We start from the raw sequence: 23,149 nt of genomic DNA on the forward strand, positions 1-23,149 counted from the left end.
TTGCTCGCGGAGGAGTTGTCAGAGTTTGTTTGACTCGGCGCCGAGGTGCGCTTCGGAAAATTTCCCCGTTTTGGATTCACAGCAGCTGAAGGCGCTTTTTGCAAGGAGCTAGCTAAGAACGGACAGAACGCGATACGGCAAGTGATTGTTTCATCTTAACTTTCCCACGCGGTCTCTGACGCCCTCACAATTTACATTCTGCAGCCCACCGCTAAGTCAAAGGTTTAGCATCTGAAGTTATTAGAAGTTATTAGAGGCCTGACTATTTTTTCTTTGACACTCGGGTGCAGGGCGGCTGTAGTGAGTGGCAATAGGGGAAAAAAACGGACTGATACAGAGTTGTAGTAATGGCGAGGGGGAGAGGAGGATCGAAAAAACAAGGGGGAGCTCCCCCTATGGAGTCAGCCGAAACTGTGGTGCCTGTCACTACAATAATTTCTGATGTGGATACAGCGGCTAATAATGTGGCAACTGTTGCAAGTGCGAGTAATACCAATATTGTGTCATGCACTCGTGGAATAGGCTTAAGTAAAGGCAACCAAGTTAACAGCCAGGCAAAGGATAAAGCTATCAGTAATGGGAATGGCTCTGCTATGGATTTTGAGGCCAGTAATATCCAGCATGGGCTAGCAGTGGTTACAAAGAAGCAAAATGGCTCTCATACTCAAACAATGCTTGTAAGTCAAGATACCCCTGCTAAGTCACGAGCTGTTCACGCAATATTTAATAAAATGCAGGGCGCAAAGGCAAAAATGAATGCGGACTCTGGGTCTATGAGGGACGATAGTCCAGTTTCCAGTACATAGCATGAGCATGAGCTCCGGTCGGCCGGGGGAACCATGAGTACTTCTATTGGAGCTTCACCAATTTTGTTACCTGCAAATCGTGCAAGGAATGACAATGAACCGACAATGTCTGCCACATTAGATACTAGGTCGCTACCCGGCCCTGGCCTATGTTCAATCATGGAGCTGACTTCTGATACTATTACTGATATTACTACTGGACTAATGGATAAAGGCAATGAGTCAGAATATGCAGGTTCGGATGGTAAATTTTACTCTATGTCCGATTTAACGGTAGCGTCAGATAAAGAGCATGATGCTGATGAAGATAGCTCTAGCAACCCTGGTGACTGGGGGGATTTACCAGACGATGAGGAAAGAGAGGAGTATGAGCAATCTTCTCCCCATAAAACCGTAAAAAAGGTGGTGTGTGAAGGGTTAGAGCATGATCGGATCCTTCCTCTAACTCAGCTTAATTTAGAGGAAGATTTGGAAGAGAACTCAATCACCCTTAGTTGTATATACAAAAGTATAATGGCACACCGTAATGAGACCAAGGCTGAGGGGTTACATACACAAGGGGCTGTTAGGAAGCTCCAGAATACAGTACGACGATTGGTCAAGACATGCGCTGAAGTCACTACCCGGGTGGTAGAGGTAGAGGAAAGGGTCTCCTCAGCTGAAGACAGTTTGGCCAGATTCACTGACTTGACGAGAGTGAGTCAGTGAATCTACATGATTTGCCCAATGGCTATTGGCAAGATACATCCAGGAAAGACACTGACTGTGTCACACACACACCTATAGGAGTGCCTGGCCGCCCAGGGTGCAAGCCGAAGGGCAAGTCAGAGAGTTTAAGTTTGGCAGCAGAGCCCACTGCTGCGCGCACTGCTTGGCCATAATTATGTATGCTGACCCACGACTGACTCGTACCGCTGTCGGGCCAACAGCAGAGTGGTGGTGCCTCAGAAGGCAGCCTGTAATTCAGTGCAGTCCAGCAGCCATGATGATGAATTCTGCGGCATGAGTCCTTAAGTCCTGGACCGCAGCCGCTGCTCGCAACCCGTGCTGGGGGGGGGTTGTTGTGGCGGGCTGGCCTGTACCATCATGATGGAGCAGTTTGTTAAACCCAAACTGGTAAATGTCACTAATAGTATCTTTTCCTCCCTAATTTAATTATATTTTAGAGCTTGTCCTCATGAGCTTAAGTAAAGTTACATATAAGGTCTCTGAGCCGATAGCTCCTCTATGACAGGCTGAAAGCACTCGGGATCCGGCTGGGCCTGTGCCGCACTCCTTGGCGGACTGCTCACCTCAGTAAATATTGATTTTAATTATTTTTTACAGATCTAGCAGCTGATCTAAAGTCATTTGAAAGATTACAGCCTATGTGCCTCAGACTCTCACTCACCAGAGGCTTACCCAGTGGTGGCAGTAGTCCGAGCCCACAAATCAGCTGACTGTAGTGACTGAGTAATTATGATGATTGATTTATTGGCAGGCAGTTAAGATCATCTGTACTGGGGCTTCTCACATCCTGTTTGATACAGCTGGGTTGCACATGGGAAAGAGAGCCTCGACAGATTCTGTGTGTAAATTGATTATGATGTTGCATTAATTTGATTGATTGCCAGGGAGGAGCCAGGAGACCAAGTTGACGCAGGTTAGCTAAGGCAGAATCTGTTTAATTGTTTCCCTGCAGCTCTGCCCAGCAACAGGTGTCCGATTAGGCTGTGTAAGGTCCGATGTTAAACTTCCTGCCTATGTCCCGGCTTGAGTCCCCAGGAATTGTTCCTGTTGCTGCCTGGCAACAGAACTCCCACAACAAGTTGCATGGGAGTTGTGGAGAGGTGTGTTGCAGCAGCCAGGACAGCTGACTTTGGAGCACAGGGTTCATGGTTCGATCCCTGGCTCTGGTGGCAGCTCATCTCAGCACCATGTGACTCTGGGCAATATCTCACTTAATTTCCACGACAGCGCCTTGAGACCCATAAGGGTGAGTAGTTTGCGCTTTACAAATACGGATTTTACATTTACATGTATGGGAGCACAAAATAAAATGTTAGCCTGGGTGTTAATTTGGTTTCTGATTAGAAAGGCCCATAACCCTAATGCAGGTTAGGGTAAGGAACAAGTCACCGTCAGACTCTGATACTCTTACCTCAACACTGTGAATTATCTCACTGGGGATTTAGCATGGCTTAGTGTATTATCTTATTTGCTGTTTTGTCAAGTTGGGCAGTTGGTTTTGGTTTAGACCATGGGTACTCACAAACTTTTTCTCAGGGGCCGAATGTACAGTCTGGTTTGTGGCCGAGGGCTGCACCAATGGGCCTGTGGGTAAGGGCAATGGGGACGGGGCTACTAGAGTAAAAATAAAAATCTTTATTGCATTTGAAACATCAGTATTCAACAAAAAGTGTTTCTGCTGTAATCACTGGTTAACCTTTACCATGCTCATGACAAGCTGATCTTGTCATTAGGCACGGTGCTCCGGTGCTCATGACGAGCTCAGCTCGTCATGAGCCGTGGAACGCTCAGGTGCGGGGAGAATTCCCCTGCTGTGCTGAGCGTTCCACGGGAGCCGGTGCACCTGTGACGAGCTGAGCTCGTCATGAGCACAGGAGCGTCGTGCCTCACGACGAGCTGAGCTCGTAATGAGCATGCGGGCGCTGTTCGCGCCCCCTCCCCCTAGCACAGCAAGGGAATTACCCCCGCAGCGAAGGGGTTAAAAGCTGAACATGTTTCTGCTGAACATTTGCTGTGAAAATTGAGGTTTGTAATCCAATGAAAGCCTTTAAAAACAACTAACTGGGCAGTTCTGAAAAAAGGCTCTGATGCTAGCAGTACAAATGGAACATAAGTTGTTACCCAAAAGTCTATGAGTAAACACAAAAGAGGGCCACTGGAGCATGTGCAGTGAAGCTGCTATTGCCCATGCTCCAGCAGCTCTCTTTTGTGTAGCTGAGAACCTTGGTGAGCCCGCTACGAATGGAGCAGCTGTGCTGGTCTTGAGGGGGGGTCCATGAAAAAGTTCACCGGGCCAAGAAAGGCCTGCTTGTCTGCTGGTGGCCGCAGGGCCGCACTCTGTGTACTACGGGTCTAGACGTTATGTACACATGACTTTAATAGTATATTGCTTATTTTATCATGCAAGCAACTATCTGTTGCATCCAGTGAGTATTACCTTTTGTATTTAATTGCTCAAGTGTCTGCATATGTGCAAGAAAGTGTCACTCATAGTCATTGAATGCCACTCATAATTACATTCAAATTATGTAAAAGTCACTCATAATCAATCTGGAACCTTGGAAGCTATGCTGAGGCTCGCTCTGCAGTCACGGATGGGTTTTCAAATGCAACTGGGCTCTAACCAGTTGGGAGGATGTTTTCTTACCATGGTCCTTTGTGACGTTCTGGCTTTCGTGATGCTGGTTGAGTCAGAGATTTAACAGTGACTTGCATATATCAGAGAGAGGATCATGACCACCTTTCGTTGTCAGTTTTCACGTCCCAATCATTCACGGCGATCATTCATGGCGACCCTACGCCTCAAGAAGACATGTACTGCAAGGGTGCATGCCTCCTCAGTTTTACCACAACAGCAGATATGGGGCTCATATCTATCAACTACTTCCAATGCTATTCAGCAGACTAGGTCAAATTAAAGATGTAAATGCCAAACTACTCAGTCTTACTAGCTGTCCTGGTTACCCTATACTGCTCCATTGCCACTACCCTAAACCACACCCCAACCCATCCATCAATATTCTCACACTTTGTCACATCTTTCTCAACGAAACTATTCCAGTAATCATATCACTAACCCCTCCTGTACACATTCTAACTCATTCAGCACTCAAGCCATAAAAACTGAAACCCTCACATCAAGCCTTCTATGCAGCCTGACCTTTCTCTCCAACTAATCCCTCATTTTTCATATTTGCCCCACATGTTTTAAATCTGCTGTTGTTCTACCTTGCCTAAAAATGACTGCAAATCTTTGTCAATCCTCCAACTATCCCCCACAATATTAGGTTACATTGTTTCCCCATATTCTGGAACGATTTGGCTTCAGTCACCTCACACTTAACAACCTACTCACCGCCTCTGATTATGTTTCTGCAACCATATTCCACAAACAGCACTCTAATATGTATCAAATGCCATCACACCTGAACTTCACAATCAACTATCTTCTAGTCTGATATTTGTAGGCTGATCCACTGCCTTTGACATAATTGATCGTCCTACTCTTTCCCCTCTCTACTTTGGTTTGGTATCACTGTCCTTGCACGCATCCAAGGGGAAATGTACTAACTTCCTTGAGGCAGGTGTAATGATGGAGCAAGTTTATAATGTCTCCAAATGCTTCCAACTGCATATGTACTGCACTGTACAACACACATACAGAGTGGGAAATATTTTAAATGTTGTCATGTGGTTGTATTTTGTACTGCAAAGGGACCCTTCCAGTACAAAACCTATGCGTGAAAGAATGCTCCCAGCATTACATTATGGTACACAGGTATGTGAGTTGGGGCCGTGCACCCTAAAGTGCGGCCAGTTCAGGGTAAAAAATTAGAGTGCCAAATTCTGGTAAATATGGCACTGTTTTTCTCTCTCCCTTTGACACAATACAGCAACTTTGGTTGTTGAGCTGGGTTGCATCAAAAGTTAATAATATTTCCCTGAGGTTTGCCTTTAACCTTTCCAGCCACTCTTACTCAATGCCCTGTCTATAAGACATCAACACCTATCTCACCTCCTGGTAGGTGTGCAACAAGGCTTGGTCTTAGGACCTCTTCTTTAATAACTGTACACCATCTCTCTCTGAGACATCTCCCCATTTTAATCCTTTACAGCAACAATACCCAAATCTTCTTCTCCTTTCCAGCATTCACACTCCACCTTCAGTCATGCAGTTAGTTCATACTGTCTCACAGTCATCCAACACCGAATGGCACTGCAATCACTCATGTAGCTGCCTAGCTGAGCCTAGCCGTGCCGTGCCTAACCACGCCCCCGCAGACCAAGCACAGTGATCGCCGAGAGGTTGAGAAATTGAGTGGAGACGTGAGAAGCAGTGCGGCGTCCCGGAGTTGGATCTTACGGAGGGTTTTCATTATCTCAGGTCGCTGGCGGTAAACGTGCAAACCGCTAGGACCTTTCTCCCAGCCTCCGCCCCAGCCGCGGACATCAGCGGCGTCCTTAGAGAAGAAAGCCCTCGCCTCGCGGTAGAGGCAGGAGCAAGCAGAGTCAAACGACAAGCCCCCCCCCCCGCCTCGGATAGCTGCGGAGCACACGGAGCAGCGAGAGCCGGGGGTGCGGGTGTGAACGCGGGTGCAGCGCGTGTGGAAGGCTGTGGGACACAGGAAAATGCAGCTGTGGCAAAAAAACAGCAGCGTTTGAGAACGCAATTGCCCCAAAGCTTATCCTGTCACCGGTATTAAGAGGCGAAGGCAAGCAGGCTAAGCAGAGCCGATAAGACTGTTTAAGGCAAAACCACAGGCAGCACAAGGAGTATAAAGTTCAAACCCCACAGGGAAGTGGGTGAAAACAAAACAGATAGAGCTACAAGTGGGGCAAGGCAGCAGGCAGCAGGCAGAAGGCACCAAAGGCAGAACAGAGGTAAGTGAGATTTTTTTTTATTTTTTTTAATATAAGTAAAAATTAAGTTACCACCGTCAGTATAGCAACAGTTTGGCGCCAAGAAATGGCACCTAAAAGAGGCCAAAAATTACCAGACGAGATAGAAAAGAGTAATTCACTGGAGGGCGCAAAATCTCCGGACGAAAGCCAGGAAAGCCAGGCCACATCCGTGGAAAATAGTAAAGGGAGACGTAAGAAAGGAAAAGCCAAGAGAGTAACGAAGAACCACGTGAAGGCAAAAAGAGGATGCATTCAAATATCCAGTAAATTGAAGGAGAACACGGCAGCATCAAAGTCTGTAAAAGAATTTGTAGGTAAACACTACAAATCATCAAACCCAGCAATATCATCGGCTCTAGAAGAAGACTTAGTGGAAATTGGCGCAGATAGTGGTGAAATTGTAAGGCTATCCAACGAAAAGAAGAGTCGGGATAATAAAGGTGAAGGCCAGGAAGAAGCCAACCCCGATAACGAGGAGATAGGGACGTACTGCAATTCTTTGAACCAGACATTGCAGAGCCAAAACCACCAAATCTCGGCGCCACGTCTATCATCTTCACCTAAAATGTTCTCACTACTGTCTCTAGGGATTGAGGAGTTTAGGGGTAATGTAGATCAAAATCAGAGCGCAATCTGGGGGGGTGCACCAGATCAATTCCATCAGCATCCTCCACTGCAAAAATCCCCTACTCAGCGAGATAGCCTAAAGGCAAGCTATCCAGCAATCCCAGCAAGAAATACGACACAGGATTCGGAGATCTCCGAAACCCCCACAACCTCACTGATGGAGCTAATTTTGTTAATGCAGAAAGCACTCCAGGGAATCCTGGAAGTATCCCTCGCAAATAATGGAGTGTTAAAAGCACAGAAACATCACTTAAAGAAAATTGAGGATGAACTTGGAGAAATAAAAAGCCATATACCACGTAGGGTGATGCTAACAGATGCAGCCCAACCAACGGAGGAAAACAATAGGATAGTACTGGAAGAAGAAAGTGTGATATCTCTGGAATCCAAAACGAACTTCGTAGTACATACTGCAAAGGAATCAGCAATCACTATGGACAACATGTATATTTCAAGAAGACCAATGCTGATAAAAAGTTGTAGAGGGTATACCACAATCGGGCCCAGGTACAGGGCAGGAAGAACCAGGCAAAAGAAAATAGCAGGATTAAGGAAAGTGAAAGAATCAAGGAAGGGGAGGAAGAAGCCAGTACTCAAAGCTACAGCCCCAACAGTGATAACACATAGACCTGCCCAGACAAAGGCAAAATCTCCTATGCCACTTAAATCCCCGAGAGTGCCAAGGAACAAGAAGACGCATCGGGAGGCAACAGAGATCCTTCCCCCCATCTGCATGACAAGCCAAAGAGCAAGGCCAAGGGAGGAGCGGTCTATTAATCAAAGGATGATAAGAGCACAGATACATGGCGAACCCAATAGGAGAAACAATGGGCGGAGAGGAGGAAGAACAAGCATCAACCAAGGGAACGAAATGAATAAGAATCTATGTGTGACTGAAGAGAACAAATGGTTATTCCTGGATCTGATAATAGCAGGGAGGAAAAGGAAGTCGTCAAGAGTTATAAACCCCCCGAATAGAGCACAGATTTTAGCCGCATTTGCAAATTGCGGCAGTCTGAGAGGAATCAGCACTAAAGACCTTCAGCAGGTTGGCTTTGAAGAAAATAAGCAGGGAAAGGAAATAACAAAAATCACCCTATATTCAGACTTGGTAAAAAGGGCAATCCTGAATGCCTCAAATGAAATAATGCAACAGGGATTAAGGATTATCCCCGAGTGTGAGACAAAATCTGCAAAAGAATATAACTTTTTAAAACATCATGCGGGGCTCCAGAAGAAACAAGTGACCATTTATAAAGAAACAAAAGGCGACCGAAGCGCGCTGAATATTGTAATCAATAATTCAGGCAATGACTCTTCATGGGGTAACTGGTCGTTATATAATACCCCCGAGGGGGAAAGCATTGTAAGAAATACCATGGATACAGAGGATGAAGGCGGTATGAGCGACGTCGAATAGGATGGAGGGGGTTCGCAAGAACTAGGTCTCTTATCTTGGAATGTAAATGGGCTAGGCAATGATCAAAAATGGGAATATATAAAGGAAACCATAATTAAGGTAGACATTGCCTGCCTACAAGAGACCTGGTTATGCGACGATACCCCAAATTTGGTTGGTTATGCCCAGATTAATCATCCCGCCATAAAGAAAAACCGCGGGAGGCCGTCTGGGGGCCTGTTGACATTGGTATCAACAAAAGTATTGAGGGAAATAAAACTGTTGAAAACAAATTGCAAATGGGTCCAAGCAAGTAGGATCGAACTCATGACGGTGGATCAAAGTTACAAAATGTTGATTTTATTAAATGTATACATGCAGTGGGAAAATGGGGAGGAGTATGTAAGGGAAATGAGATTTTTAAAAAAAGATATAGATAGTATTTTAGAAAATCATCCAGCAGATACAGTAATGATTCTGGGGGATTTCAACCACAAACTGAACCCAAAAAAGATTGACATTTGGAATAGGGAACAGTTAGAGGCATACGGTATAAACCCAGCAAGGTTCCCATCTGGGGAAATAGCGAGACAAGACCGTGACTTAACAAATATCCTAGGAGGCAGGGGCTTCCATTGTGTAAACGGAAGAACTGAGTCTGATACACCAGCGGGAAAAACATTTATTCCAGGGCAACAGAAGTGCCCAATTGACTATATTTTTTTACAGGCTTGGAACTTCCACCAGATTAGGCATTTCAAGGTAGAACAGAAAGAGGTGAGCGACCACAAAACCCTACACATAGTAATAGCGGGGGGCAAGAAATTACAGCGAGAAACAGTGTCTACCCAGGAGGTTGAGTACCCTAAACGAGTGACGACACGTTTAACAGAGGAATTCGTAGAAAAATTGAAGGCCATGCAAATAAAAACGGCCCCCGAAAACTATGAGAATAAAAATCTGGAATGGTTTATGGTAAAACTAGAAGAACTAGTTCAATGCCTGGAGATAAAATTAAAAGGGGATAAGCCGATAAGGGCAAAACAATCAAATCGTGGTAAAAGGTTCTCTGTGGAGTGCCAAAATAAAAAAAGGGAGATAAGAGCTGAACAAAGGAAACAAAAACAGAAGTTTACACAAGAGAGATATGAGTACCTAATTAAGCTGAAAAAAGATTTCAAGCAAATGGCTCTGGAAGCAAAAAGGTCACACAAAGAAAAATGCTGGCAAGAACTCTTAATTGCCATAGAGAATAAAAATCTAAGGCAATTTTGGCAGCTAGTAAAGGCAGCAGCTGGATCATCAGAGGGCGAATTAAGCTGTGTGGTGAGTGAGGCAGCATGGGATTCCTATATAAGAGAATTGTACGGGGTGAGGGGTCCTAGAGAGGAGATGAAGGCCAAAACCTGGCAAGGAATCTCAGAAGATCTTTTAGTTATCTTTAATGAAGAACAAGTCGAGTACACAATAAAAGATCTTAAGTTAACCCGGGCAGCAGGCCCAGACAATTTACCTGCAATAATCTTGAAGACCGAGGTCAAATGGTGGGCAAGATTCCTTGCAAAGATGTTCCAGGTAGTACTAAAAGAAGGAGTAATACCCCCAACCTGGAAAGGGGCCATAATCAGGCCGATCCATAAAAAGGGGAGCAAAGATGCTCCAGGAAATTATCGGCTGATTAATCTCCTAGACATTGGAGAAAAAGTATTCGCTAAGATTGTCCTAAAACAACTGAATACGTGGGTTGAGGCGCACCAAATAATCCCCATAGAACAGGGCGGTTTTAGACCGGGCCACTCGACAATAGACCACGGGTTTGCCCTATGGGCGATGGCGAGGAAGTCGACGGAACAAAATGGCAAGTTATGCTGTTGTTTCGTCGACTTTAAAGCAGCCTTTGACTCTGTGGATCGAGTTAGCCTATGGGATACATTAAAGAGGCTAAAAATCCCAAAAGACCTCCTCACTATAATAATAGAACTCCATAGGGAAAATTGGGGGCAAGTAATTAAAGACACTGGGGGCTCCCTAACTCCCAAAATACCCATCGCCAACGGGCTAAGACAGGGTTGTGTGCTGGCCCCCCAGTTATTTTCGATTTTCCTGTCAGACCTCCCGGCACACCTTGAGGTGGAAGGTAGTGCCAGCCCCAAAATGGACGGAAACAAGATACCCTGCCTATTGTACGCGGATGACCTGGTGATCATAGACCAGACCGAGAGAGGCCTCCAAAGGAAGCTAAATGCTTTCAACACCTACTGTGCCAACAAATTCTTAACCATCAATCTGGACAAAACTAAAATCCTATGCTTTGGGAAAAACCGAGCAGATTTAGATGGTTCATAGGGAACCTCAAACTTGAGTCAGTAGATGAGTACCGATATCTGGGTATCTGGTTCGACAGGGCCTTAAACTGGTCTACCCACATGGAAACGCAAAAAGCAAAGGCACTCTCTTCCATATGTGGCCTAAAAAGGTTTAATGGGGACTATGGCGAGAAATCACACCGCCCATTACTCAGAGCCTTTGATGCAATGATCCCCCCGCAAGTTTTATATGGCGCAGAGATCCTTTACTTGAGCGGTAAGGGATCTTGGGACACGATAGAGGGTAACTGCATAAAAAGGCTCCTATCTCTTCCTCAATCTGCAATGATACAAGCCATCAGAACTGAATTAGGTACAAAGTCTTGGGTGTCTTTAACCCAGATGGCTGTGATCAGATTTTGGAAGAGACTAGACGACCCCGAAAGTAAAAAAGTAGCATATTGGTGTCGTAAAGAAATTCAGAAAAGCGAGTTAAAATGGGCAAAGTCCAGTAGGGAAAAATTGAAGGGAATTTGCAACGCACTTGAGATCGATTTGGATTTGAGTTCATATCAAATACTTATCTCCAAAGGCGATCTGAAGCAAAGGGGGAAAGAGGTCTCGAAATCAACTGATATGGGTTACCTAACTAAGAAAAAATCTGTGGCACACATGTTAAATGCGTGGACCCAGGAAAACTGGTTCCCATATCTTGATAGATTACCCAATCGTGGCCTCAGGCAAGAGATTCTGAGGCTTCGAATTGGTATCAACCCTTGGGTAACAAACAGAGACCTCAATATAAGAATGCTAGATGAGGAAGGTCACTGTAGGTGTAACTTGAGAACCAAGGGGGACCTGATGCATTTCCTGCTAGACTGTGCGGTACTCTTAGAATATAGGAAAAGGTGGCTGCGGCCAGTATTTCTAAAATATGAGGTAAAAACAAGGTTTCAGGCGGCCAGACTCCTATTTGAAATCCCATACTTGGATATTGTAATAGCCCTCGGGAAGTTCCTAAAGGAGGCCCTGGGGGCGCTGAGGGCCAAAGAATAACCTGCATTACTGTATTTTTAGCTTAGCAGAAGAGACCCTTGGAGGGATAAGAATGTGTTTAGGTTTTAACATTTGTATATAAATTATGTAGTTTTATAATGATGTGTATGATATTTTAATGGACACGTTTTTAAAAATAATAAGTGTACAATTTTATGTCGCATACTCAAATCGGCGTTTTACACACTGTATTGTTTAAAGACCAAGGTCATAATAAACATATATTTTGACTTGACTTGACTTGACACTCATGTAAAAAGTGAAATCCCATGCCACACTGCTCTACTGCACCTTTTCATTTTATTGACTAAATCTTCTTTAACCCAAGCCATTTGAAATTCACCCTTCAGTCAGAAACCTGGGCATTTATTTCAGCACAACCATGAAAATGGTAGCCTTTGTAACTGATGCAGTCATCTCGACATACTTTCGAGTACGAAAATATGAAGTATCTGCTTGCTCAAACAATTCTACGCAGCCAAAACACTCATCAACTCTTTAGTATTCATTTTGCTGGACTACGGTAATGCCTTCTGGCAGGTTTCCTCTGTTACTCTCAGGCATTACTAAAGAAAGTTCTACATTTTACAATATATTAGAACATTGCAAAGTTGAGAGCTTCATTTAAAACAATGGAGTCGCTCCGGGCTTCTAACGGCTGGTAGAAGCCGGGAGCACGAACATTCCAATGTTGTCGTTCACAGCTGTTGCTGTGAACAAAGACCTCACGGAGACCGAAGGGATTTCAATCCCCTCAGGCTTGTGAGGCTTTTGATTTATTTGTTAGAATCTTCTGCCCTCTAGTGGCTGAATGTTCTAAAAGCCTTATTGCCCTCTTTAGCTGGGCTATACCGGCATTAAAGTCCTGTTCCCTTGAGTGGGCCTTTAATGGTCGTTTAGCCCATTGCTGCAGCCTATAAGGCTATATTATATTTCTCAGACATCATATCAAATCGGCATACTGCCACTATGCTGGCGGGGTCACTGCCAAGTAGAGGTCCCTTATACAAACTAACAAGACTTTTATTCCAATCAGTGATCTGGCCCCTAACTATCTAACTAACATCTAATTATGCCGCATCTAGGACGATTTGTTCTGTCCTCAAGCTCTGAGGATTTTACCTTTGCTCCATATTCAGTTTCTACCACCTCTCTTCAAGTGTTCAAAACAGCAGTAAAAACATACCTGCTGCAACTTGAAAGACCCTCTGTAGTTAATATATACATTAAATGCCTTTATATTCCTTTAGCTAGAACATTGCTATAAATATATATTTGGTTTCACCAATCGTATTCATACATTTGGGCAATTAATACAAATCTAAACTGTTATTTAGATTTGTCAACCACCTTACAAGTGTACGCTTACTATGTCCATAGTTGGAATGTAAAATGTTTCTTTTTGAAATATTATTGCCCCTAAAAAAGCAAAATCTGAAATAATAATTAATTAATGGTTGTAGAAAAATGACCCCTGCAGACATTTCCCTTATGGGTAGACTTATTCCCATCTTAGGTTATAGAAATTTCTGGGATTTGGAAGAAGCAAAGCAGAATGAATATATAGACCTAGACGTGTGCTCACAGGAAATTCAATGAAAACCTTTGTACAGAGAGACCAACATGTTGGCACTCCCAGACAGGCGTTTTACAGACAACTGAAACTGCAAGGAGTACCGATTTTTCAACCAAATGATTTATTGGAAATATATTCCCGGCCGAATTTGAAATGATTTTCTGCTCATAATTTCTTACTGTGTGGGAAAGTTAGTGGAACACACCCGTTTTAGGCTGTGTAGGTGGAGTATGAGCCTGATTTAAAGTTTGACAGATGGGATACTACTTTGCAAACATGGTCGAGATCTCGCCCACCATATTGCAATTGCCACTGGATACAATGCACCTGAGATCTCGTCCACCATATTGCAATTGCCACTGGATACAATGCACCTGAAATACAGCTCGGGATATCCGTCATTTTTGTGACTATCACACCTGCTGAACTCTAAATCAGGTCCCATACAGTGGGCAAGAAATACCTAAGAGAGAAAATACAGGTGTAAATGCATATTTCAGGCAGCATTTACTTATGCACAATTATCTACCTGGTAGGAACTGTGTTTCTGAAACTTTGCAATTTGGAGCACTTCTGGAAATATATGACTGTCAGGGACTTTCTGAAGAACGCCTGGTATTGTTTTTGAATGCTATGTAAACAAGAATGCTACTTCAGACAAAGACTTAGGACCTGATTTAAATCTCAGCGGATGGGTTACTCATCACAACGGTGCCAGATATCCCATCTGCCGATATATAAATTACATAGGATATAATGTATTTATATTCTGGCAGCGGGATATCACTATTGTTATGGCATAACCTGTCAGGCGACTCTACATCAGGCCCTTAAGGCTGATGGCATGGATTCCTGACTTCTACGACACTGGCTTTGTGAATACCTGCTACAACGTCTTCTCTTGTGGCGCTGCTGCAAAACAGGTCATTTTCCAGGCAAGGTGGAAGATTGATGGCATTCTCTGCAATCATGTTTGTGGAATGAATGGAAGAATTAGCAGCAGGCAGAAGAGAGATGTGTAGAGAGACGTCCTTGTACTGTTCAAAGCGGTCACAGTCAGGACCATGGTACTTCAGCTCCAGTTTCAGACCCTTTATGGTTATTATTGCTCTCAGAATATCCTATCTGAAATGGGAGTCATTCATTCTTATTTATTAAAAGTTTTCTATAGCGCGAACAAGACCCTTAGGTATCAGAGCGCTTAACACACCAAGAAATACAGTAAAATTACATACACGTCTTTCCATAATGTACAGTACGATAGTATACAGTGATCTGAGGTAGGTTATGGAGTATGTATAGACCACAGTATCAGTATAGAGTTGGTGATTTCCTATAAATTTCCCCATAGTTAAAAATGTAGTATCCTTTAAGTCAGGTGATGGATTGCCTTGTCTATGGAAGGAACTTACTCATGAGAAAGATCTTGGATTCTCTCTTGAATGTTGCAGTGTTAGTCATTTTTCTAATGTTCGGCGGGATAGAGTTCCAGATTCTGGGGGCCGCTCCTGAAAACGCTCTATCGTATGTTTTTTTCTTCTTGAAGATTGGTGGTCTCAGCATCAGATGCTTGGCACTCCTGGAAGGTCTGTTTCCTCCCGATATTTCAATTTTCTGGGGAAGGTATCTAGGTGTGTTGTGATGAATAGCTTTGTGGGTAATACATGCCATTTTTAGTTGTATTCTAGCTTCGTAAGGTAGCCAATTTAACGCCTTCAGGTGCGGGGAGATACGGTCAAATTTCCTCGTTCCGGTTATAAGTCTTGCTGCTGCATTAAGGCATGCTTTCAATGGTGCTATTGAAATTTTTGGCAGACCTGCTGACGTTGTACACCCGTATTCGATCCTTGAAATGACCAGTGATTGTACTGCTAGTTTTAGATCCGACTCAGTCAAAAATGATTTCATTTTTCTTAAGTAGCACAGATGAAAACGGGCGTTTTTTGCCATTGCTTTAATGTTGGCTTTCATGTCTAGGTTCTCATCCAGTGTGATTCCAAGTGATTTCGCCGAGTCCACTAGTGTGGGGGTACAGTTTAACACTGTGATCATTTTAGACCATTCCTTCACTTCTGCTTGGTTCTTTTGAGGCGATATAAGTAAGAATTCAGTTTTAAGTGCGTTTAGCTTCAGATGATTGATAGATAGCCATTTTAGTGTCATTTTGAGGGCTTCATTCATTAGGATGATGTCTTCCAAGGACGCGATCTTGATGTATATCTGCGTGTCATCCGCATACATGTGGTAGGATATTTTGGAATTTCGCAGAATTTCTGTAAGGGGTTCGATGTACAAATTAAACAATGATGGAGAGATAATGTCGATCCTTGAGGTACTCCTATTGCATTTGGACAAGAAGGTGAAAGTGATTGGTTGACCAGGAATCTCTGACTTCTGTTGTGTAGGAAGGATTCGAACGATTTCAGAACTGTACCGGATATTCCCATCCTGTCCTGGAGTCTGTTCAGTAATTTTTCGTGGTTAACTGTATCAAATGCAGATGATAGGTCTAGGAGGATGAGTAGGCAAGATTGGTTTTGATCTAGCGCTTGTAGTGCATCATCGACAATGTGTAGGATTGCCGTTTCCGTGCTGTGACCTGTTCTAAATCCCGATTGGCAGTCATCTAATAGTGAGAAATTGTCGATGTGTTGGTTCAGCTGTTTCTGAACACATTTCTCTATTAATTTGGCAAGGAGTGGTATGTTGGTCACTGGGCGATAGTTATTTGGGTCAGCTGGGTCCACTGAAGGTTTTTTGATGATCGGTATTACTTGACCTGTTTTTAGGCATTCTGGAAGGATCCCCTGGGCGAGAGAGGCATTTACTATTTCTGTCCATATAGGAATCAAGATATGCCTGACTTTTTTCAGGCATTTTGATGGTAGTGGGTGGTTATAGTGGTTGTTAGGTTTGATGTCAGATACCGTTTTAGCAATGTCATACTGGTTCAATAATTTGAATGTGTCCCAGTGTGCTTTGTTTTTTAGGAACTTATCCCCTTCTTTTGGAGTAGTGTTGAACCATGATGGTGTGTGGTAGTCAGGATTGTCTGCAGCAATCTTGAGTTCTCTATCCAGCTTGTTGGCTTTGTCGGTGAAAAAGTTTGAGAACTCTACGCAGCTTAGCGGCGTTTTGGTGACTTCTTGGGCAGATTTGGCCTGCTTGTTCGATTGTTGTTTTCAGATCTCAAATAGTTTCCGTGGTCTGTTTTTGGCATTGTCTAGCTCTTATCTAATAAATTCCTTTTTAGATTTGAGGATTTTTTTGTTATATTAATTTCTGATTTTTCTAAGGGATTTCAGCTCCGGGGATGATGGGTGTTGTCTCCATTTTCTTTCTGCCTGTCTTAATTTTCGCCTGTCTTCATTCAATGTCCCATTGAACCATGTTTTTTTTTCCTTTTCTGTGACTCTTTTCAATTTTAGCGGTATAGTGGCGTCGACTATATTTGTTACTGAGGTAGTGCAATGGTTCGTTAAATCTGTTACATTCTGTATGTTGTGAGGTAGGATTAGGTCTTTCCTGACATTTTCAATTAGTAGTTCCATTGCTGAGTCTCTCGTATCCCGCATCCATCTTTTGACTTTAATAGACTGTGAAGTTTGTATCTTCATCCATGTGGGTATCGTAAAAGTTATGGCATGATGATCTGACCAGTCGCATGGTTCTATTGAGAAGATTGATATATTATCATTTTTCGAGATTATCCAGTCTAATGTTGCTTCTTTCGAGTGAGTTGGTTGTAAACATGTTTGGGATAAGTTTAGTTCCGTTAAAAAGTCTTTCAACGTGTTGACTTGTTTGCCGTTGTTATTATTCCAGTGGAGATTGAAATCTCCTAAAAATATGTTAATAGTGTCAGAGTTAGCGTTGGCTGTGATGATCTCCATTAGCTGGTCAATGAAGTTCATATTATTTCCCGGTGGGTGATATAAGGCATGCAACGTTGTATGTTAGCCGATCTTATGTTGAGACCTAGATATTCGCATGACTCCAGAGGGTCGGATTGTATTTGGCTAATTTCTAAGTCTGCTTTGTGTATGCAGGCTATACCACCTCCTGTTTTTCCTCGTCTATCAAGTCTTACTATGTTGTAGTGAGGTGGCACCAGAAGGTCCATGACTGGGGACGAGGATTCAGTTAGCCATGTTTCCGTGAGGATTGATATGTCTATTTCCTGGTTAATAATGATGTCGGCTATGTCAGACGCATGTTTAGTTGCTGATCGACAGTTGAGCAGTAGGCATTTTAGAGATTTTTCAGTTCTACATGGTTTCGTAATTCGCTTTTCGGGGATTAACTGTACTTGTTGAAGGTTGTTGAGATTGGGTTTTCTTTCATTCAGCTTAGGTATTCTGTTGGCGTTTATTGGTACTATTTTGATTTCCTCCCATCTATTGCGGTCTGTGACCTCATACTCCCGGAGTAGGGATCGGATTTCCTCTTCAGTTAGGTGTTTCTGATTTCTGTCTGGTCTATTTTGTCTGTTTGACAGTGGCATTGCCTTCTTATTGCTCTTGCATTTGGATGTATTAAGCAGATCTCGAATGAGCTCGACTTCTGTGCGAGTGTGTTCCGTAATATCCCGTAGTTTTTCTATTCCTTTAAGGGAGCTTAGTAAATCCTGTGACAGGATTCTTATTTGTGTTTGGAGCTCCCTTATTCTTCTCATGATCCTAGGCGATGTACTGGGATTGTTCCTTCGATTAATTCGAACGTCACTATTTTTGATCCTGAGTTTTCGTTCTGAGTTTTTGATCTGTAACTTCTTCTGTTTCCCCATAGCTCGGTCGTCTCTTCTGATATTGTTTGCCGTGTTTGATGCGCTGTCTTTGTTTTGTGTTCCTAGATTCTTATTTGTGGAGTATATCGTTCTAGGTGAGTCTCATTTAGACCTGTTTGGGGGTAAGGGAAGGGCGGCATTTTCCAAGCTAGCTATTCTTAGATTTACATTTTGAAGTTTGTTGGTTGGAGAAGTTCTGTCATTGAGGGAAGGCATCAGTTCTTCCCCCTGGAGGGTATCTGATGCGTTGTAAGCGTGGCGTGTGGATATCTCATTTCTCTCATTAATGATCTCCGACAACGGGTCTCCAGTTTTGCTTGCGTCTCTTTTTTGCTGTGACTGTTTTGGTTCCTTACGGACTCTAGTTAGTGTGATGTCTACGGTCGATTTTTTCCCCTGAGGAGGCTCTATGATGATGGGTGCACTTCCTGTTCTTTCTGAGTTCCTCCCATAAAATATGGTTGACTGGATGTATGTCACTCAATAGAATATGGAGTTTGAATCATTGAGATTTTAGCAGACATTGAAATGGTCAGTTTGGCAAGAGACGGGAAGGATGGTAATTGAGTGACAACGGATACATAGAGGGATGTATCGTTAGGTGAAAGCATAACTTTACATGCATGTGTGAGTCAGGGCACAAAACATCTTTCCTGTTTGGCTCTGGTAGAAGTGTGTAAAATGTATTTACAAATATTTTCTCTACAGTGCTTAATATTTGCCAGTGAGAACCACCGGTGGTAAGTATGCACCAGAACTCTTTGTTGGTCACTGGGACTTTGACCTAAAATGAGAGAGAGAAAGGCAGACAAGAGAGAAAAAAAGGAGGGACAGAGGGCTGGAAAAACAGTGGCAGTGAGAAATCAGGGATGAAAATTAACCTTTAAGAGTGAGATGAAGAGACAGGAAGTATAGGGTGTTGAAAGAAAGAGGAATGAGATGGAATCAGTACTAGAGAGCCTTAGGGGCAGATTTACAACAAAGTAATGCAGCACGGTGCAGCAAGTCATTTTGCTGCGCCGTGCTGCGTTAGTTTGGAAAGCACAGAGATGGACACATTTACAAGAATATGTGGCATCTCTGTGCTTCCCCTGCGCTGGCGCACAAACTGCTGCCATGCGCCGGCGCAGGCACCCTTGCACCATGGTGCAAGGATGCCTGCGTTGTGGGGAAATTGTTTTTGTGCGGGAAGGGACACCTTCCTGCACAAAAACAATCACAAGAGGCTTTTCCCTCTTTCAATGCTTACTGTAGAATGCAGCACGCATTGAAAGAGGAAAAAACAAGGAGAAATGAAAACATTTCTCCTCGTGCGCCTCGCTACGCCACCTCTAGGGTGGCGTAGCATTCACACGCATCTCCAGATTTACGATTTCTCGTAAATCTGAAGATGTGTCTTGTTCCTTGGGTGTTGCGTTGGAACACCCATAGCAACACCCATGGATCGCCCCTTCCACGCACAGTGCTGCGTGTGAAGAGGCCATATTTACAAGGAGAGGAAAAGTCAGCCAGGGTGACTTTTCCTCTCCTTGTAAATATGGAGGACCCCCCTGCGCCACCAGTACGTCAGGAAAAGTGGTGTAGTGGTGGTGCAGGCGGCTTGTAAATCTGCCCCTTAGTATTTGGCAAACCTGCCATTCAGCAGTGCTAGTGGCGCAATCCTAAGAAACCTTTTGAGCCTATCTTGGCAGCTCCAAACACAATTTAGAAATAGGTAAATCTGAGAAAATGCATATTAAAGCTTGTACTTCAATAACATCATTAACCTTAAATACAAATTAGATGCCCCTAGAATGTTTTCTCTGAGGAAAAAAATAAGACCTCATATAAAGGAATCCTGTATTTAAAGAATAAACTGTATTCACCTTTGATTGCATATACAACTGCAATATTGAAAAAGTGTAAAATGACCCTTACAGTGTCAGTATATTGGCCCAGTACCCGGTCCAAGCCTCTGTCCCACTTAAAGTCTTCGGCCGGCTCAAAATCCAAAACACTGCAGAATTGCAAGAATACCAAGCGAGATTCAGCCCCACCCCACCACTTGAAGTCAGGTGAGAAGCTGCATGGTAGGCACTCCAAGGGCCCATCTCTCCAACGTCTTCTGACTCAGATCATGTTGTGTAATTGTTCTTTGCACGCCCCAAAATTTCCCAAGTTGTTGTCGACCACTCAGCATCTACAAGCTTTTGAAAAGGCTGTGTTGCAGATTTATAAGATATGCTGGCTTCCTGTGGAATGCCTGCAGGTGGATTGGAGCTACAGGCCTCCCATAGTTCGACTTCTGCCAGCGGGCCTTCTCCTGATATCAACTCTGGGCCCCAATCAACACCAAGGTCCATGGCAGTCCCTTCAGCGCAAAATGCTTGTGCCACCAGTCCATGTGTTGGCTCGAAGATGGTTGTTTGATTACCAACAAACATCAACCTACACCAGGTCTGTGTTGCATAACAAAATTACTAAGGCACAACCTGTAGTGATTGACCCTGACTCTCAGCCTCTCCCATGACACCAGTCTTATCCGAGGGTGGAGGCCCTGTTCGGTTCTGACTTGGATGAGGTTTAAGACTTACAATATGTTCCCCATGGGGCAGACGATAACGAGGAGGTGATGGACTTTACTTAGGCCTACAGTACACAGGTGTGCCAGATACTTTCCCAAAAACTTGGTTGGACTCACCAACAGAGAGTACTTCGTCACAGATGTAGTGTGCAGAGCACTACAAATGCTTGATTTGAAGATGCCATCTGTGCTTCTTGGGTAGGTACATCTGAGCATTGTGGAAATTGGCCATGGAGATCTTGCCCGTGATCTCACAGGACCCCAGGGCAACATTTACCCACACGATTCAGCATGGACGGGATGTAGTTAAAGATTTGCTTCAAACTGGCCTGAATATTACTGATGGCGTAGGATGCACTTTTGCCACCAGTGTGGTAATTGGACAACATGCTTGAATGCACTCAGCAGGATTTTCAGGGTATACAGAGGTATCCCTTATGTACCAACCCTTTGATGGCACCAGCTATTTAGGGAAAAGGTCCATTTAGCACTAGAACAATTGAAAGATAGATGTGCTACAGTCTCTTCAATTTCAATATAGGAAATTCAGGGTCAACTCAAGAGGATTAGTGATCAGCAACAGCCTTCTCAACCGGTGCAACAACAAATCCAGGCTTTTCACAGCAGAGGATACAGTAGTGACTGAAACCGCTCACTTCAGCAAGGTCAGCAGTCATTTGCTTCCTCTTCCCTTGCTGTTGCAACCCACGGGTTGCTCGGATATCCCTTCCGAGGGTCACTGTCAGGTGCTAGGAACCATTTCTTCTTCCCCCACTGGAAATCCATCATGTCAGAATGATAGGAGATGCATTTCATTCAGAGGGGCTACTCCCTTCCATTTATTTTTTTCCTCCGTCATATATTCCCTATATCAGGACAGGTATCAGTTGACCGTGCCAACATTTTAATACTGGAGGTTAACCTTCTGTTGGCCAAGGGTGCATCGAGATAGTGCCAGAATCAGAGAGAGGAAAGGGTGCTCTACTTGCTACTTCCTCGTGCCAAAGAAAGAGGGGGGCCTCAGGCCCATCCTGGATCTCCGGCAGTTGAACACCTTCTTTGACACACCAAACAGGTTTTTCCACCCACACAAAGTAACAACAGATTTTAAACTGTCACAATCCCAAAAAGAAATTACAAAGCATGCCTCCACATTTATGGTACAAAACCAAATTACAATCAGGAATGTTGTAAGTTTTAAAGTGTTGAGCTCCTGGGAATCCACTCCCATCCAATGACAGCAAAAGTATTATATGTGATTTGAAGAGGGTTCCAGCATTTAGTTAATGGGTTATGTGTTCACTTAGCATCGTCTTTACACTGCGTTAAAGACTTCTGCCATACTCTGAGCAGTTTGCATATTTTATAGAAAGTCTCTCAGTGAATTTGGGAACGCTTCTGGCTGTTTTTCGCTGTTTGTGCCATAGTTGCCCTGATCTGGGCATACCAGAGAACTCACAGTTGAAATAATATTATCATGGAGAGTCATTCCTTGAAAAATTAACTGAAATATGTTTTGAGAATGGTATGCATCTTCTAAAATTCGCCAGAAAAACTTGTTTGATTGACTTGTGAAGCTGCTGTTAACTTTCTGCATTGGCATTTTTTACCCAGTACTACCATCCATAGCTAAATTACTCTTCCAAGCTACATGGCTCTTCTTAGGATTATATCTTCTCTCATTTTACGAGCTATCTCTCTAGCAGACCTCATGGCTCCTAGCAACATACCTTGCGCTTCATTCCAAATTATCATACCACTAATCCTATTGGACAATCTTTTACGGTCCTTGCCCCACCCTCCGGAATTCCCTGCCAGTGGACCACAGGGCTGTTGCACCCAATTCATGCTTCAGAAGAGAATTCAAAACCATTTTGGGCCTGATGTACAAAGCCATTTCTTGGCCGCAAAGTCTGCGATTTGCAAAATCACAGGGTACATGACTGCAAAATGGCTTTTGTTATGTACTAAACCTTTTTTTCTGTTTTGGTAACAGGTTACAAACAGCAAAATGGGTTTAAACCCCCATAATTAGGACTTCCGGTTTTATGTTATTTATTTTTGGACATTTCCGTCTGTATTTACCCATACTTATTTTTGGGCTATTTTATTGGGACTTATCCATAATTATTTTATGTTTTGAGAGTAAATGGGGCTCATAAAATGGTATATTTCCACATTTATTTAATTGATAAACACACACGCATTCTTTGATGCCTGTTGCATTTTAGTAAATGAAGCAGCTAAATGTAACAACACACTACACTGGGAAGAAAATATTAGCATTATATACAAATATATGTTAACATTCCTGTACTTAAGAGAAACTCATACTGTTTTTAAATCCCCCTGGTGACTATCTGCTTAGCAGTTGCTCTGGGATTCATGAAGAACAAAAA

At 43.5% G+C, this 23,149-nt stretch overlaps 1 protein-coding gene across 2 annotated transcripts in view; it reads left to right on the forward strand.

The window, feature by feature from the left end:
* LOC144818511 (prostaglandin reductase 1-like) overlaps positions 1-23,149 on the forward strand; it is a 1,303,604-nt gene that overhangs the window by 895,143 nt on the left and 385,312 nt on the right. The gene's annotated exons all lie outside the window — the stretch shown is intronic.

The sequence above is a fragment of the Lissotriton helveticus genome, chromosome 2_1 (assembly GCF_964261635.1).
Source record: "Lissotriton helveticus chromosome 2_1, aLisHel1.1, whole genome shotgun sequence".
NCBI lineage: Eukaryota > Metazoa > Chordata > Amphibia > Caudata > Salamandridae > Lissotriton > Lissotriton helveticus.